This window comes from Ambystoma mexicanum, chromosome 5p (genome assembly GCF_040938575.1).
Source record: "Ambystoma mexicanum isolate Mex_15411 chromosome 5p, UKY_AmexF1_1, whole genome shotgun sequence".
NCBI classification, from domain to species: domain Eukaryota; kingdom Metazoa; phylum Chordata; class Amphibia; order Caudata; family Ambystomatidae; genus Ambystoma; species Ambystoma mexicanum.
The window spans coordinates 46,107,694-46,122,561 of NC_090930.1; the positions used below are offsets into that span (position 1 = coordinate 46,107,694).

At 46.9% G+C, this 14,868-nt stretch overlaps 1 protein-coding gene across 1 annotated transcript in view; it reads right to left on the minus strand.

Annotated features, from left to right (window-relative positions):
* The window catches only part of FOXO4 (forkhead box O4), a 230,917-nt gene that overhangs the window by 126,204 nt on the left and 89,845 nt on the right, over positions 1 to 14,868 (minus strand). The gene's annotated exons all lie outside the window — the stretch shown is intronic.

The following is a 14,868-nucleotide window of genomic DNA, read 5'->3' on the forward strand; positions in this document are numbered from 1 at the left end:
CTAAATCTGTTCAGTTTTTGCTGAATGGTTGTCTGGTTCACCCCCAGAGCCTTACAGGTCCCAGGCTCCCCCCTCCAGTCTTTTGCACTTGCCTCTGCACTATGTTCAGCACTACTGCATTTTCAGCCTACGTTCCATGAGCGGGGCAACCTCTCTGAACTAACCCAGAGCCCTGCTGGACTGGGCGCATCCTTTACCACTGTTGGGAATGTACCAACGGCTAAAGCTACCAAAGAGCAATGCACTGTACTCAGTCGCAGACTACCTGGACAGTACTCCTACGGGACCACCAACATGCGCCGCCACACCAAAACCAAACACCACAATGCTCTCAGAAAGGTTGCTACTTTCTTAGCAAGTAGTAGGATGTCTTCCTACACCTCATCTTCCTCAACCAATGCTGTAACCACACAGCCAACTTCTGTGGGACACAAAATCCCACCAGCTACTTTACAAGCTATTTAAGAGGCTGTTGATTCATATCTTTCGAAGACAACAGTACTCTGTATATACTACAACACACCACTTTGTAGTGGGGAGCAATTTAGAAGTGTTTCTGAAGCTGTAATCAAGGAGCATAATTAACACTGCCCCCCCCACCTTAGATGTAACATAATAGAACTAAAAAATGAATTTGTATAGACTCAATCCACTTTACATTTCTCTGTAAAGTAGTTAGGCTCAATAAGATTCGACAACATTTCCATTAGCATTTTGTGTTATGCTAATGGTAATAATGGGCAATTGCATAATGGAGAAAAGTATTAAAGAACAAACATTTTCTGGGCAAAATTTCTAGCATACAATAAGGAGCGTAATCGATTGACCTTTATAACTATGCAATTTCCAGGCCATGGATCATAAGACCTGGATGGCATGTGCACAACATCGCCCAAGGCAGCCCTTCTACCCTTTTTGATTTTATATGTGTAACTCTCCCTCAATGCCTGCTTTCAAACAGTCTCACATCCATCCACCAATCACTTCCAAAAACGGTACATATAACTATGACCATATTAAGCTTCCAAACACCAACTGACACTTAATGTTCTACAAATCTTTTGCATCTGCATTTCCCTTACTTATACAGATACATTGTACACAGTGCTCCTGTAGATGCACACATACATTGTGCAGTGAGAGGTGCATAAATAGGGGCAGTACGGATGGGCAAGCGCTCACGAGAACCCAGGAGGGCAATGCAGAGGGATGTTTAGGTGGGACCCCACTAACTACTGGAACAGAGGAGTCCCCAGGGTGGGATGCATCCCTTTAACAAATTGTTTTCTGTCAATTTAATAGGTCTTTATAAGTGAAAATGTTTCATGGTGTTACATCGTTAATAATTCCTCCTTTCATATATATGAACTATAATCCTCGTGGTCATGGCCAGTAGCCAAATTGACCATGATCCAGACAATCCGGACATTGACCATGGCCAGAGGCTTTAGTCACCAAAGGTAGATCACTATTTGTTGTACCTACAATATGACAATTTTCAAAAAATAAAAAACAGACATTTGCAAAACCATGCTTTCAGGTCCTTGCCAATGCTCCTCGCATGAGTTTGCAGCCCATGTTTTTATTTTTTGAAAATTGTCAAAATGTATGTACATAAAATAGTCATAACTTGTCCCACTCCCCCCCCCCCCGACTTGACAAAATCCATTCAGACTTTGCACAAACCTTCAAGGTAGGGTCTATAATCTTTATGAAAAATTTTGACCACATGTGTCAAACAGCACCAGATGTATAACCCTTTAAAATATTTTGCCTGCCCTTCAAATTGCGTTCCCTCTTGACAAAACAGCACCACACTTTGCAGAACCATTCAGTGAGGTCTAGAATGAGATTCCAAAATTTCATGCAGTTTCAATGAGTGGCGCCAAAGTTCTAAACCATCGAAAAGCTGCTTTTCACTAGCCCTGTAATGGCTTTTTAATGCCATATCCCATCTCATCCCGATCACCCTGCATCTCCCAAGAGATTAATTTGACATGTGCAATGTGTTTAATATGTTTTCACCCCGGTGTTCACACAAAGGCGGCTGTCCGTGAATCCAACATGGAAAGGGGTTTCCAAAACTGACACCTCATGCTTTTCACAAATCAGAAGCCAATCCGTGGACCAAACCCATATAACACATTTTTCTGTACCTACTTTTTGGCTGTTTAAATAAACAACTGGACGGATCTACAACAAATTTACAAAAGTCCCAATTTAGTGAAAACCTGCTCAGCGTTTTGGGCTGTTGGCGTGAGGAAAAACCTGTTTCTATGCACCTATGGGAAAATTGTTGGGATCCCCTATAACTTTGCCCCTCCCCCCGCACGAAAACCTACCAAACTTTACAGAATCAATCTGATGGGGCCATATACTTTTTCTGCAAAGTTTTGTGAGGATTCATCCAGGGAGGGTGAAGTTATGAGCTGCCCAAAAGTGCTCTTCCCATGGGTTGAGCAACTTAACCACAACTACACGTTTCTGACAAGAGGTAGCATGAAGTGTAGCGCGAGTACAGATGTAATAAAGAAGATAAGAATAGAAAAAGCCAGCAAACATTAATGCGCCTTCTACTCCACAGGGAAGGGTGTGTGCATTTCGATCTAAGCAGATACAAGCATCAGAAATAGGATTACGGTGAGTAATGCATCCCTTCTGAGGCTTGTGGATCTGCTTAGATCACATGCTATGCATAATTTAAGGCATCTATGGACAGCTTAGGCTGGTCAGGAAAAGCCGGATATGATGCGGTTGAGGTTTGTCTTGATTTGTTTACTAATGTGAAAAGTAACATCCCCCCCCCCGCCAGAGGAATTTTTTTTTTTTAAAAAAAGTATTTTCGTTATCTCCAACGCCCCCACATCTGAAACTCTTACATGAGATCAGGCATAGGAGCATTGTCAGTTTCACTGTTAAAGCTTTCCTGGACAGCTGCCCATTATCTGGCCAAGACATAAATAGTCTCAACACCACGTTTACATCCGACAGCCGTGAGTATTTTCGGGTCCAGCAGCTTCATTCACCCGACTGTTAGTCCTGGTGGCAAATAGGCCTGTGCTGCACGGACCCCACATCCTCATCAACTTTCAACTCTCCCTTCTCAAAGGAATACTCCCTTTTTTCACTTTTCCCCAGAAGCTCAGTGTTACCAGAGCTCTGGCTCTGTCTAGGCTAAACTAGACTACTGCAATAGCCTTCTCTTGAAACTACCTTCTTCCTCTCCATGACCCCCTCCAGCTAATCCAAAATAGGGCAGTAAGACTTAACCTTGTCCTCAAACCCAGGGACTGCATCTCTCCTTCCCAAAAATCTCTCTCCACTGGCTACCGGTTGCTGCAAGGATCAAGTTAAACTTCCTCTGCATCATCCACAAAGCTGTCTGGGGCCAGGGAATACGTCATCTGCAACTTGCTCTTACTTTTGCCACCTCCTGCCCCCTTCTTCCCTCCTCTCACGGTCGCTGTGATTGGTGAACAGGGCCCATGTGTCCTTCAGGGATCTGGCTTCCCACACCCAATCGCCTTCAGCCTCCACCTACACATAGCACTTGCCTTGGCACTTACCGGTCTTCGCCAATGTGGGCCTGCACTTACCATTTATTTTTTACAGAGGATAGTTCTCTATCACTTCCTACTCTGGGCACTTACACCTGCTGCTCACTCACAAGCATCGGCACCCCAGCACTTGCCCCACTTTCCCTCTTTGCACTTGCAGGCTCTGAATGCTCACAAGGCCTAGTAGATTAGGTTTGTCTTGATCTTCCAGTGTATTACTTGTTTTCTATCCCGTGTTCCCTCCCCGTTGCCCTGCATGTGCTTTGAAACACTATTTGTTGTAGAAGTGCCTAATAAAAAAGAAATCATAAAACCTTCCTGTGTAGCCTCAAATCAGTGGCATCTCTCAGGAACCGTGTGTTTGCTAGCCCCGGCAGAAAGCGGTCACTGAAATATTCTTCCCTAGACACAGATTCAAAAAAATACCCCACTAGCTCTGCTAGGCGTCTCGATCACATGCCCCCTAGGTGATTTAAGTATCTCACCGCTGAGACATTGTCTGCCCGGAGAAGGACACAGCCCTTCAGTCTCAGGGTGTAGTGATCCGAGAGCAAAGACAACTGCTAGCACGTCTGGGAGACTCCCGAAAATCCCTCTCCCATTCCAGGCTTACATGTGGTTTAACCACCAGCCCATCTCAGTCTAGGCATCTTCGGATATTGGTACTAGCTGGTCATATCCCAGACCCTTGTGTAAATACTGCATCTTGAGCCTTTGTAGGGTTCAAGAATGCAGTGCAACCAGGAATATTGCCTGGACTGTGCAGGCCAACAGAATCACTAGCCCCGCCAGTTGCCCGAGGGAAGTGTCCTCTCGTTAGTATTAATCTGATCTCCTTGCAAATCATCTGCATGTTATGTGTAAGAAGGCTGACTGAGTGACGCCACTACTGTGTCCAGCTGGAACCCTAAGAACTCCATCTTGTGTGCCGGCATTAGCTTCAACTCCTCCCAGTTTATCAGGAACCCCAGGTCCTGCATGAGGGACACCGCTCTCTGAACTTGAGTCATTAAGAGGTCCTTGTCTTATGACATGAAGATCATATTGTCTAGATAAATTATTCTGGTGCCTTCCTCACAGAGCTTAGCCGTCACTGGCTTCAGAAATTTTGTGAAGTAACATGGCACAGAGGACAGATCAAAGCGCATGCTGGAAGACTCAAGTCTGTCCTGCCCAGAGAAATCGGAGGAAGTCTGTCGGGTTGAAACATAGGAACTGCCAAATACACGTCTGAGGTCCAGACAAACTATCCAGTCCCCCTGGCTGCAATAGATCCCTCATGAGGTGAATTCCCACCATCTTGAAAGGTCTGTAGACCAGATAAACATTGAGTGCCTTCAAATTTATCACAGGCCTGAACTTTTCCTTTCGCCGAACTAAGACGACGTTGCTGATAAAACAGTCTTCGAGGGAACACTGCTCTTATGGCATTCTTTGCGGCTAGCACTTTCACTTCTGCGTCTATTAGAAACTTTAACTGGAAACCTTGCACTGTTTGCAGTACCCATGAATAGGTATTTAGATTGTGCAACTTTTCTATGTATATCGCTAGCATGCCCCCCAATCAGCGCATGTTCTAAACTCTTGCTCACGTGTAGGAGCTGGCAACTGCTTCTCTCCTCTACATACTCTACCACTTCTGCCCCTCCTGCAGGAAGGGAAGAAGGGATACAAGTACCACTCCGTGCCTGCGTTGCTTCCTCTACATCTTCCGTGGAACCTCCGATGCGGAAAACAGCTGGACTAGCCGCCCAACCTCGACCAGCCCCGTCAGAAACCTTGTTAAATCCCTTCTTCATAAATAGTTGCACCTTATCCAACGCTGTGTATGTACTCCCATACATGTTCATTTCTTTGACGACTGCATCACCAAATACGAGCCCTTCTGCTTTTTACCCTGGCTCCGACGTGGCCAAGTCAGCCAGTTTGGAATCAATCTTCATTAGGATGCTCTTGCGCCTCTGCCGAGATAGCACAGTTGCCATTTCCTAACATAAATGGTTGGGTTCACCCCATGACCACTTCTGGGTCCACTGGGGCGCCGTGCTCTTTATCTTTGCAGGTCATTTCCATTATTTTAGCTAGAGGCTCTGAAAGGTCCAATAACTGATCTTGGCATCCCCGCCAAGATTGGTCTAATCTTCGTTTAGGATCCCTTCCATGTTTAGTTAGAAAAGTCACCATCTTGGGGTCGAATATATGCCGTCGCAGCCATTTGCTTAGCCAAATGCGGTCCTGGGCACTCTGCTTTCAGCCCATTTTGTTCCTCCCTCCCTAGTGGTGTTAGATACTTTGGAGTCTTTGTTGCTGGCTCTCAATCTGCAGACCTGGGGATGTACAAGTGCCTCAGGGTCAAATTCCCCATCTGACATGTCCATGCCTTGGATGTCATTGTTTGATGACGAAGACCCCTCTGCTGCTTCGCTTCCCGAGTAGGACGGGAGCTTTCTTGTACATCCTTTTTGGACAAGTCATGTTCCTCACCCAGAAACACTTTTGGTCCGTCTCCATCGGCTTGTCAGACTGCTTTTATCTTCTGCACCTTGACAGCTTTCGTTGGGGCTTTATTAGGGCTTTTTCCTCCTGTACTCCATTGCGCCTCTTTACTGCCGCCTTCCGATGCCGCAGCCATTCTTCCACCTGCGCTAGTTTTTCTTTCACGGGCTTCTGCCTTGTGCTTATTGCTTTGCGCACTGACTTGTCCATACAGTTCCCAAACACTCTTTAAACTCACAGCCATCTGTGACGCCTCCGGGTCAAACATAATGTATCTATGTGGAACGCAAGGTAGTGTAACAGGACTTGAGCATGGACTCCTGATCACCCGTCTGGTCACGGACACACTGTTGGAAGCTGTAGGGTTTTACCTTGGGTCCCTACTGATCCCTCGTTGCAGGAAACCTGCTGTTTTATCAGCCTTTAATATGGGACCTGCTGTCTTATCAGCCTTCATTTAATAAGACCTCAGCCTTTTTATTGCGCTACCATCAATATATTATCTTGTTTTTGGATGGAGGTTCAATTCACTCTATTGCTGTGCACTCTCATTGCACTGAAGCTCCCCTGAGCTGGACTGACGTGTGCACCCGGGTGGCTTATCGTGGCACTGCACGCAACCGTCAATGAATTACAGCTGATTGTGCAGGGCATCCGCTGCAAAAATGCTCATGGTAATGAGTGTATTAGGAGCGCTCAACCGTTCCACGCAACTCCCAGTTTCTGAAGAGACAGTGGGAGTTTGCGCGCCAACTCCTTCTCAGACGCTTTTATAAATAACCACCGCGTCGGGCTACTACTCTGGTGCCAGGCAATGGATCTACGCTCCGTTTCGCCATCACTGCGCTAACGGTACTAAAGCTCCACTATTACCCATATAATTGTAAAGCAATGCAATACACTGTTAAAGACAACAGCACATTAAGGAAAATTCTCAGCTGCTCCTCTCCAAGCATCAAAGAAAAAGGAGGTGGTTTCCGGTTGAACGGACATCATATGTTATAATGGACTGTGCTTGGGGAAAGACAGTCCTGTGTTTGTTCAGTTAAATGACTCATTCAGCAAAAGCTCCTGGAATTATATTTATTTGTAAAGTGCACTGCAGCCCAAAGGCATTGAGGCTCTGTTGCAAGCAGGTGACTTAGTTACAGGATTGCTCCTGGGTTACAGAGAGCAGAAACCTAAGCAAAATGCAAGAAAACATACATTGAGAAGTTGCATAACTCACAATACACAGCCATGCATAGAGATGGGAGGCAACAGGAAATTCTGAAGCCCCTTTATACAAAAAGGGTTTTTAATGGCTTTCCTGAAGGCTATGAGATTCAATGCTCCTTAGGTGCGGAGGAAGGGACTTTCATTGAGTTGCAGCGATGAAAGGGAAGCTAGAACCACCTGCCCGAGTCCTCAAGGTTTTAGGAATGGTGACCATGTTTGTGTATGCAGTTCTTGTGAGTCTGTCCGAGATGGGTTGAGCAAATCTCTGGGAGAGGTAGAGAGGGGCTTTGTTTTGAAGACATTTGTGTGCGATAGCGAGGGATTTGAAGGTGATGCACTCCTTGATAGGGAGCCAATGGACTAATCTCCTGGTGGCATAGATATGTTCCCTCTGAGATGCCGGTAGCAGCCCAAAGGGCATTATTCTGTATGGTCTGGAGTTTGATGTTTTTAGCAGAAGTACCCAACCAGATTATGGCCCTTGCTATGGTGAGGCAGTTCTCTGTAGACAGGAAGGGTCCGAGTGGTATGCCACAGAATATCGTTGGGAAAGAGCTTCGTGCTTTTCTTCATTCCCAAACTTCCCAAGTGCTTTAGAATTAGGCAAGACTTCTGCTAAATGTTTTCTAACCACTACAAGAGTCCAGGGGGGAGGAGGGTCACTAAATAAAGATAGGATTGAAATATAAGGTGCAAATAACTATTTAGATGAATATATTTATAAAACTGTTGTTAGAATTGTAGTTAGCTTTGCTCAAAGCACAGTGAATGCAGCCTGAGCTTAAAATAGACTACAGGCAGGCTCGCAAAGCACACGAAGTGGCTGAGCAACTGTTCCCGTTCATCAAAAGTCCATGCAGACTAAGAATAGGGGAGTGTACATGCTCATGCACACAATGCAACATAATGTGAAAATAAGGTTTTTTGGGAGAATTACTGGTCCAGATAAAATATAAATGATATAGAGTGAAGTGTTGGGTATGGCGGGAAGGTGCGTTTATGTAGGAATGTTTATAACATAGAAAAGGATGCTAAGCAAGAGCTACAATGTATTCCTGCAGAGGCAGCAGTATGTTAAAGTAGGTTGGTCTAAATGTAAACCTGGCCATGCAACACTGGAGACAGCAGCATCCCTTTAAAGGAACAACAGTTTTGGATGAGCTCTGCCGGTATCCAGTGACCAAGTTGAAGAGTATATAAAGGCACCTGCTTGCCATTAGTCTGCAGAAGCCAGCCAAGGAAGACAAATTCTGGTCGGAATGGCAGAGTCCTCTGCCATTTCCCCCCCCAATCCTCATCTTTGTAAAGATTAAAGTTGGTTATCTCTTGCAAAATAGACTGGTGTGAGCGTGATCAGGTGGTACCCCAATATATTTATTTAAGAGGTACACGTATGGCCTACCTTTCAAGATACAATCGCGCTGACCTGTCTGCTCGTGGTAAGATTGGAATCTAAGAAGACACCCAAGGTTTATACCGCCTGCAACACAGGGATAGGAGTATTGTCAATGGTAAAGGATTGTACTTGTCGTCCAGTTTCTTTATGGTAGCTGGGGATCCAATAAGTAACAGTTCACTTTTCTCGCCGTTAAGGCAGAACCAGTTTTCTGCCATCCAGGCTTGAACTTTGGAGTAAATGGATATTATATTTTCCCTGTCAGCCTCAGTCACTGGTGAGGGGAATGAGCACCTGTGCGTCATCCACACAGTTGGTATAGGATATGCCGAACTCATCCAGGAAGTTGAATAGTGGCCTCATGAAGAGGTTGTACAGGGTGGGAGAAATGCAGTAGCCCTGCGGGACACCATTTGATCAGGTCTGGGTTGGCGCATGCCTGGTCTGAAAAGACTTCATAGCTCTACCCTGGAGGAAGAACGCAATCCAGGCAGTAGCCTTCGGTGGGAAATTGGCAGAGGATGAGAGTAAGTGGCAGAGAGTTGTGATCCACAAGATCAAAAGTAGCCGATAAGTCGAGTAGTCGGAGAAGTGCCGGTTTCCCTGCATCTCTGAGATCATCAATCTGATTCTTAAGGTCTAGAAGTGCGAATTTGGTCCCCTGGCCCGGACGGTAACCTGTTTGGCGAAGATCCAGCAGGTGATTGGCTTCCAGGAAGCTTGGGACCTGCAGAAAGACTGCTTTGTCAAGGAATTTCAATAGGAAGGGAACTGTAGTTCCCTGGGATGGTTGGGTCAAGTGTGGGTTTCTCAAAAGAGGGCATTCCCAGGCTTCAAGGCATGCCGGGACCCATCTAGATGTGAAGGAGGTATTGATAAATGCGGTAAGGAAAGGGACAAGGGTGGATGCACATTCTTTGATCAGTTGTGCAGGACACGCGTCCCCTCTACAGTTGGATAGTTTGATTTAATGATGCCAATGACTTCCTGTTTATTCATTTCCTTAAATGAAAGGGGTGGGGGGAGTCACGGGAGGTCATGAAGTGGAGGGCCGCAATTTGTTGGCTTAGGGCCTGTTGGTGGGCGATGACCTGGCCGCCTGGATACTGTTACACCAGTCTGAATTTTTGGAGATGGACGGTGGAGTGGGGGCTGATGATTCCAAGTCTCTGAAAATAGCAAAGATTTCTCTGGTGCCAGATTTGGCATTTGTTATCCTAGTGTTAAAGGAAATACTTTTGTCTTCGATAATGGCTGCTTTGTAGTCTTTGGCAATAGACTTGAATGCAGCTTTAGTAGAGTCACAAGGTTTGGCTAGCTAGGCAGAGTGTGCACCTCTTTTTCTAGCATGCATCTCGAGAAGATCGGAAGAGAACCAGGTATTTGTATGTTTATTACGCTTGGCTTTCCCGAGGGTAAGTGGTGCAATGACGTCCACTGCCTGGGTGATGGTATCGATATAGGTGGAGGCATGGGTTTGTGGGTTCTTGGAGAACGGAGCTTGGAAGGCAGGCGTCATAAGGAAGGGGAGAAGTCTTTCCTTCGTGAGCTGACGGGCACTTCTGCACACGGCAGGAGGAAGTGGGTTGACTGGACGGGGTGGCTTTTTGGAGATGTTCAGATTAAAACAGATGGAGTGATGATCTGATCATGGAATGGGCGAGATGGCTGCAATAGTAGGGGGGGCAGTTATGTATGACCCAGTCCACGGTGCAACCCTTGATGTGGGTGGGCACTTTAACCGTTTGTTGGAATCCTAGGGAGGATAAAGATTTGTTTAGGGTAGTGGCTTGGGAGTCAGACAGGTCATGAAGACCTAGATTGAGATACCCTAAAAGGATGGCTTTTTTTTTAGGTTTTTGGAGATGACATGTAGGAGGGCGTCCTGGAAGTCCGGAACTGGGCCTGGAGGTCGGTAAACTATGTGGAGGGCGATGGTACAGCTTGGTGATGGGTTGACTGAGGAGCGGGTAGTCGCTGTTGAAATCCAAATCTTCTTGCACTTTAATAGGTATGGACTATTACGCTATGAGGGCTACTCCTCCCTTCTGGTGGGGGGCGATCTTGCCTGAAGATGGTGTAACCCTGCGGGAGGGCTAGTGAGAGGGCAGGTCCTGATGCTTCATAAAGCCATGGTTCACTAATAATTAATACATCAAAATTATGGCTGGTCATGAATGTTTAGTGCATGGGCTGAAGCAAGCAGGCGTTGATAAGTGAGCAGCTGAGGGGGAGCGCATTCTTGGGGGCAGCACTGTCTGACGCCGTGGCTCCCAGTGCCTCCAACTATGTAGACATGCAGCAGTCGTGTCGGGTTGGGTACCTGCATATGAAGGGCCCCGGAGGCAAGACTCATTTTCAACTATAGGTGTGAAGCCTCTATCACCGAGGAGGATCCGATGCGGCAGGGGAAGAGGTGCAAATGGTGGCTAGTGGAGCCTGGAACCTAACCACAGGTTCCATGTGCAGGAGGACGGGGCTAATGATGAGAAGGGTGCACTGTGTGCGCGCGCGCCCTGAGGCGTGCAGCTCCAGCGGCAAGGATGGCGCGCCTGGAGAGAGGGTGACATATGAGGGGAAACATCCGATGAGCTAGCATGAGACCGCTTACCTTTCACTGCACCGAGAATCGCTGGGCGTGCAGCATGCAGCAGCGGAGAGCTGCATAGAGGATTAAAGGCCTTGTCCCAAGGCCTTCGCCCAATGGCTTCACCTGCCTGTCTGCCTCCTCTCCGTTTAAGGTGGGAGGGGATGGCCCAGCAGGTCGAGGAAGCCAATCAGGACACTGGGCAGCGGCAGAGATGCTTCCTTCCTCCCGCAGGTTGTTGTCCGTTGCTTGGTCAACCCTTGCAACCATTTTGAAGATCAGGATGGCCTCGCAGAGCAAACGGCAAGAATGAAAGGGAACACTCCGGTGTCCCTGTATTCTTCGTAGCTGCAATTTCAGTGATCAGATGGAGCCTCTCGCAGCAGAGCTGCAGAGAGAAAGGCCTTGTCCCACAGCCTTCACCAGACGGCTTCATAGGGCGTCATGTTTTAAAGTTAAGTGGGTTTTTTCAATGATGCAGTTCTCAGAGATTAAAGAGAAGAAGAATTATACGAGCCTCCGTGCTCGGCATAGAATCAGCCAACAGAGAATGATACCCATTCTTCGAAGGAGTTCACACCGTGTTAAATGCAACGCAGGCTACAAATCCACATATGTTCCTTGTAAGCCAGTTTATGTATAAATGTGGAACTAATTTTTTAAAACAAACAAAATCCTCCACACTGTGTCCATATTCAATGCATTATGTAAACAATGGGGTATTGATAGTGTGCGTTCGAATTTTCAAGTGGTGCTCCTTAATTCGAATATGCACAGCATAAGTGTTTTACCTATGTATGCCATCTGGCATAGCATAAACAAAATTATTTTGTTTAATACGCTTCCCTTTTTACAAGGCAAACAAAGGGTTGGCTAAAGTAGAATCAGAAGTGTGTAAAATGTGCCCATTTTTTTTAAAATAGACGCTTTTGTGGCATTGCTAAATAGTCAGAAACCAACACTGTAGTGTATTTTGGGGAATGCAGCAAACTCTTTAGTAGAGTTTAACTATTAGTGAAACGGGCTCGTTTACGACACTGCAGAGAGAGCCAGTGTTCTAACAAATCTGCTTGATTATTAATTTTTTCGACACGAGTACAGTCCCTCCTGAGACTAAGTGACATCGTAGTAAAGGCTTAAGGTGGCAACTTAAAGAAAAGCAGGATAGTATTCCGGTCTGTCCGTTGTAGGGGAGGAATGGCCGCGAGGCCCTCCTCACCTACAGCTTCCTCCCCAGGTGAGGACCATGACTCGGTGGGCGCCCCCTCATGCCACCCGGGCCCAGGTGGAGGAGGATTCACCCGCCGACGACATTGCCCACACGTATCCTTTCCTTGCATTTACCAAAAATTAGTTAGGCCTAGACGCCATCTTGCCTAGCAAACATGGTGTGAGTTCAGCACACTGTAACGAGGCCCCCACCTTTGGAGGGCCTTTCATGCATCTCTGCCGCCTCAGCAGCCCTGGCAGATCCGCTGCGAGCGCGTTCCCATGAGAAAGTCGGAGATGAGCTAAACCCGAGATGCCAACACGGCAACATTCTATCAGTCACAATGTAATATTGCACCCCGTATGACCCAGACCGCAAGGCCGGGGTAACGGGGAAAAAGCTGAAGCATCACTATCTGAAGAAGGTAGAAAACAATTCAAGTATTGGTATTAATGAACTACCTCTGTTTAAAATGTGAATAAACTATAAAAATGTAACGTTATATGATATCCCTCCAGGTCTGGACTAATGCTGCTATAACCACGGAGAAAGATGTTGACTAAACGTGTAACCTCTATCTGTAAAAGTGTTTTTCAATAGTATGTAGAAACTTGAACTCATATATGTTTTCTGAATCACCCAAAGCGGCGAGCATCAATCTCTGTAGGCCATAACCTAGATATCCCTCGTATAACGTCTAATGTACATACAATACGCACACAATGTAGTGAATATAATGTTAGGTAATGAAAAGGTACCGGAACCGACTATTAAAGAAATGTGTAACGAAATTGAAATATATATGTGTGTCTAAATAACGTCAAAATAAGGCAGAACAGTATAAAACTTCTGCATTCACTGATCAGCAATGCACGAGGAAAATACCTTTGTGGATATATGCAAGGCCATTCCCTCTCCCACCCCACCAAGCCTGCCAGATAAAAAAGCTAAGACTTGTGCTGCGCTCCCTCACCTCCCCCAACCAAGCTGGCGTTACTTCAGAGAGTCAGAGGCCCCGGCGCCGCAACCAAGGCCACAGCCCGCCACCTGTGTTATTTACAGCACGGTAATAAACCCACGGTTGAACCCACTGATCTACCAGCACCCTCTCATAAATCCCACGAACCCCCCAAGAACCCTGACCCCGCGCAAGGACGATCCCCATCATTGGGACAAGACACAGAGACCCATCTATATAATAACTTCTAACGCAGCAGACAGACATGTATCATTCGGCCCAGGCCCCAGAGCCCCGTCCCGCGACCTAAAATACCGGTCAATAGGACACAGGTAAATCTCACCCCAACCGACAACCACCAGACCTCTCACGAGGTGCATTCCTCATGTGTTGCGTTTATTTTATAAGATAAGCTGCTGAAGCGATTTATTAATGAACTTAAATGTCGTTTTCTGAATAACTACAGTGTGCATGGCCTAGGGCAAATGAGACAGGAAAGGTATTCGTCATTGTCACAGGCTGCCCCAGCACATCAACACCGCGCGGATGACCTCAAGCCGGCCTGCCAGGCCCAACCCAACCCACGAGGCTGACCAGTGACGTCGTCACGCCAAGACCAACCCCGCTGCAGCAACACCTATAGTTAGTCGACGCCACCCAATCCCAATTAACTTGTGCCCCCTATAGTGTTTAGGTGTTGATGACGTTTTTTGTATTAGAAATACGCCTGTCTTTGCTATTGTCAGACAGAGCGCTCTCGTAGGTTGCAGAGTTCTTTGCATGCCTTATTTTTGGATAAACTCCCACTTACGCTCACCCGCACTCTGTCTTGGCCTTATTCCCACTACGGGAGAGTCCCTTATTGTCTCTCATTGCGGGGAGGATCGTGCTGAATTGGGGGCGCTTCCTTTCAGTGGTGACCCCGATAGCGTGATATCTCCAAACTATTTTTCCTAACTCCTTCTTAACGACCCCCTTGTGGCACGAGAATCTCCGGTCGAGAAGGGATACGCACGGTGAGCCGTCTCCGGGAGGCCGCCCGCCAACGGCGACCGGCACAATAAGAAGTGCGCACTCAATGAGAAAGGGTACGGGATCCCGATTGGAAAAAAATCCCCTTTGAGTGCCGCTCGCCGGAGCCAGGGGCTGACCGTTGAGTTACCGGTGACGCCGCCTGGACGGACCCAGTTTCGGAGAGTATCGGTTCAAGACGGGCACGTGAGTACCGAGTGCGAGTGATCGTCAAGGGGAAAAGAAGGGGAATTGGGAATAAAAGAACGGGGAAAGGTAGAGGAGGAGAATTGCGGAGGTCTACTAAAGACGGGTCTTGAAACTTTCTTTATTCTTTCTTTGCATATGGCCATTAGGAGTAAGAAATAAGTGACGTGGTAGAAGTGACGGAAACCTAGCTCCGAAAGGGGGTGGAAGGCGGCGCCGCATAGTGCT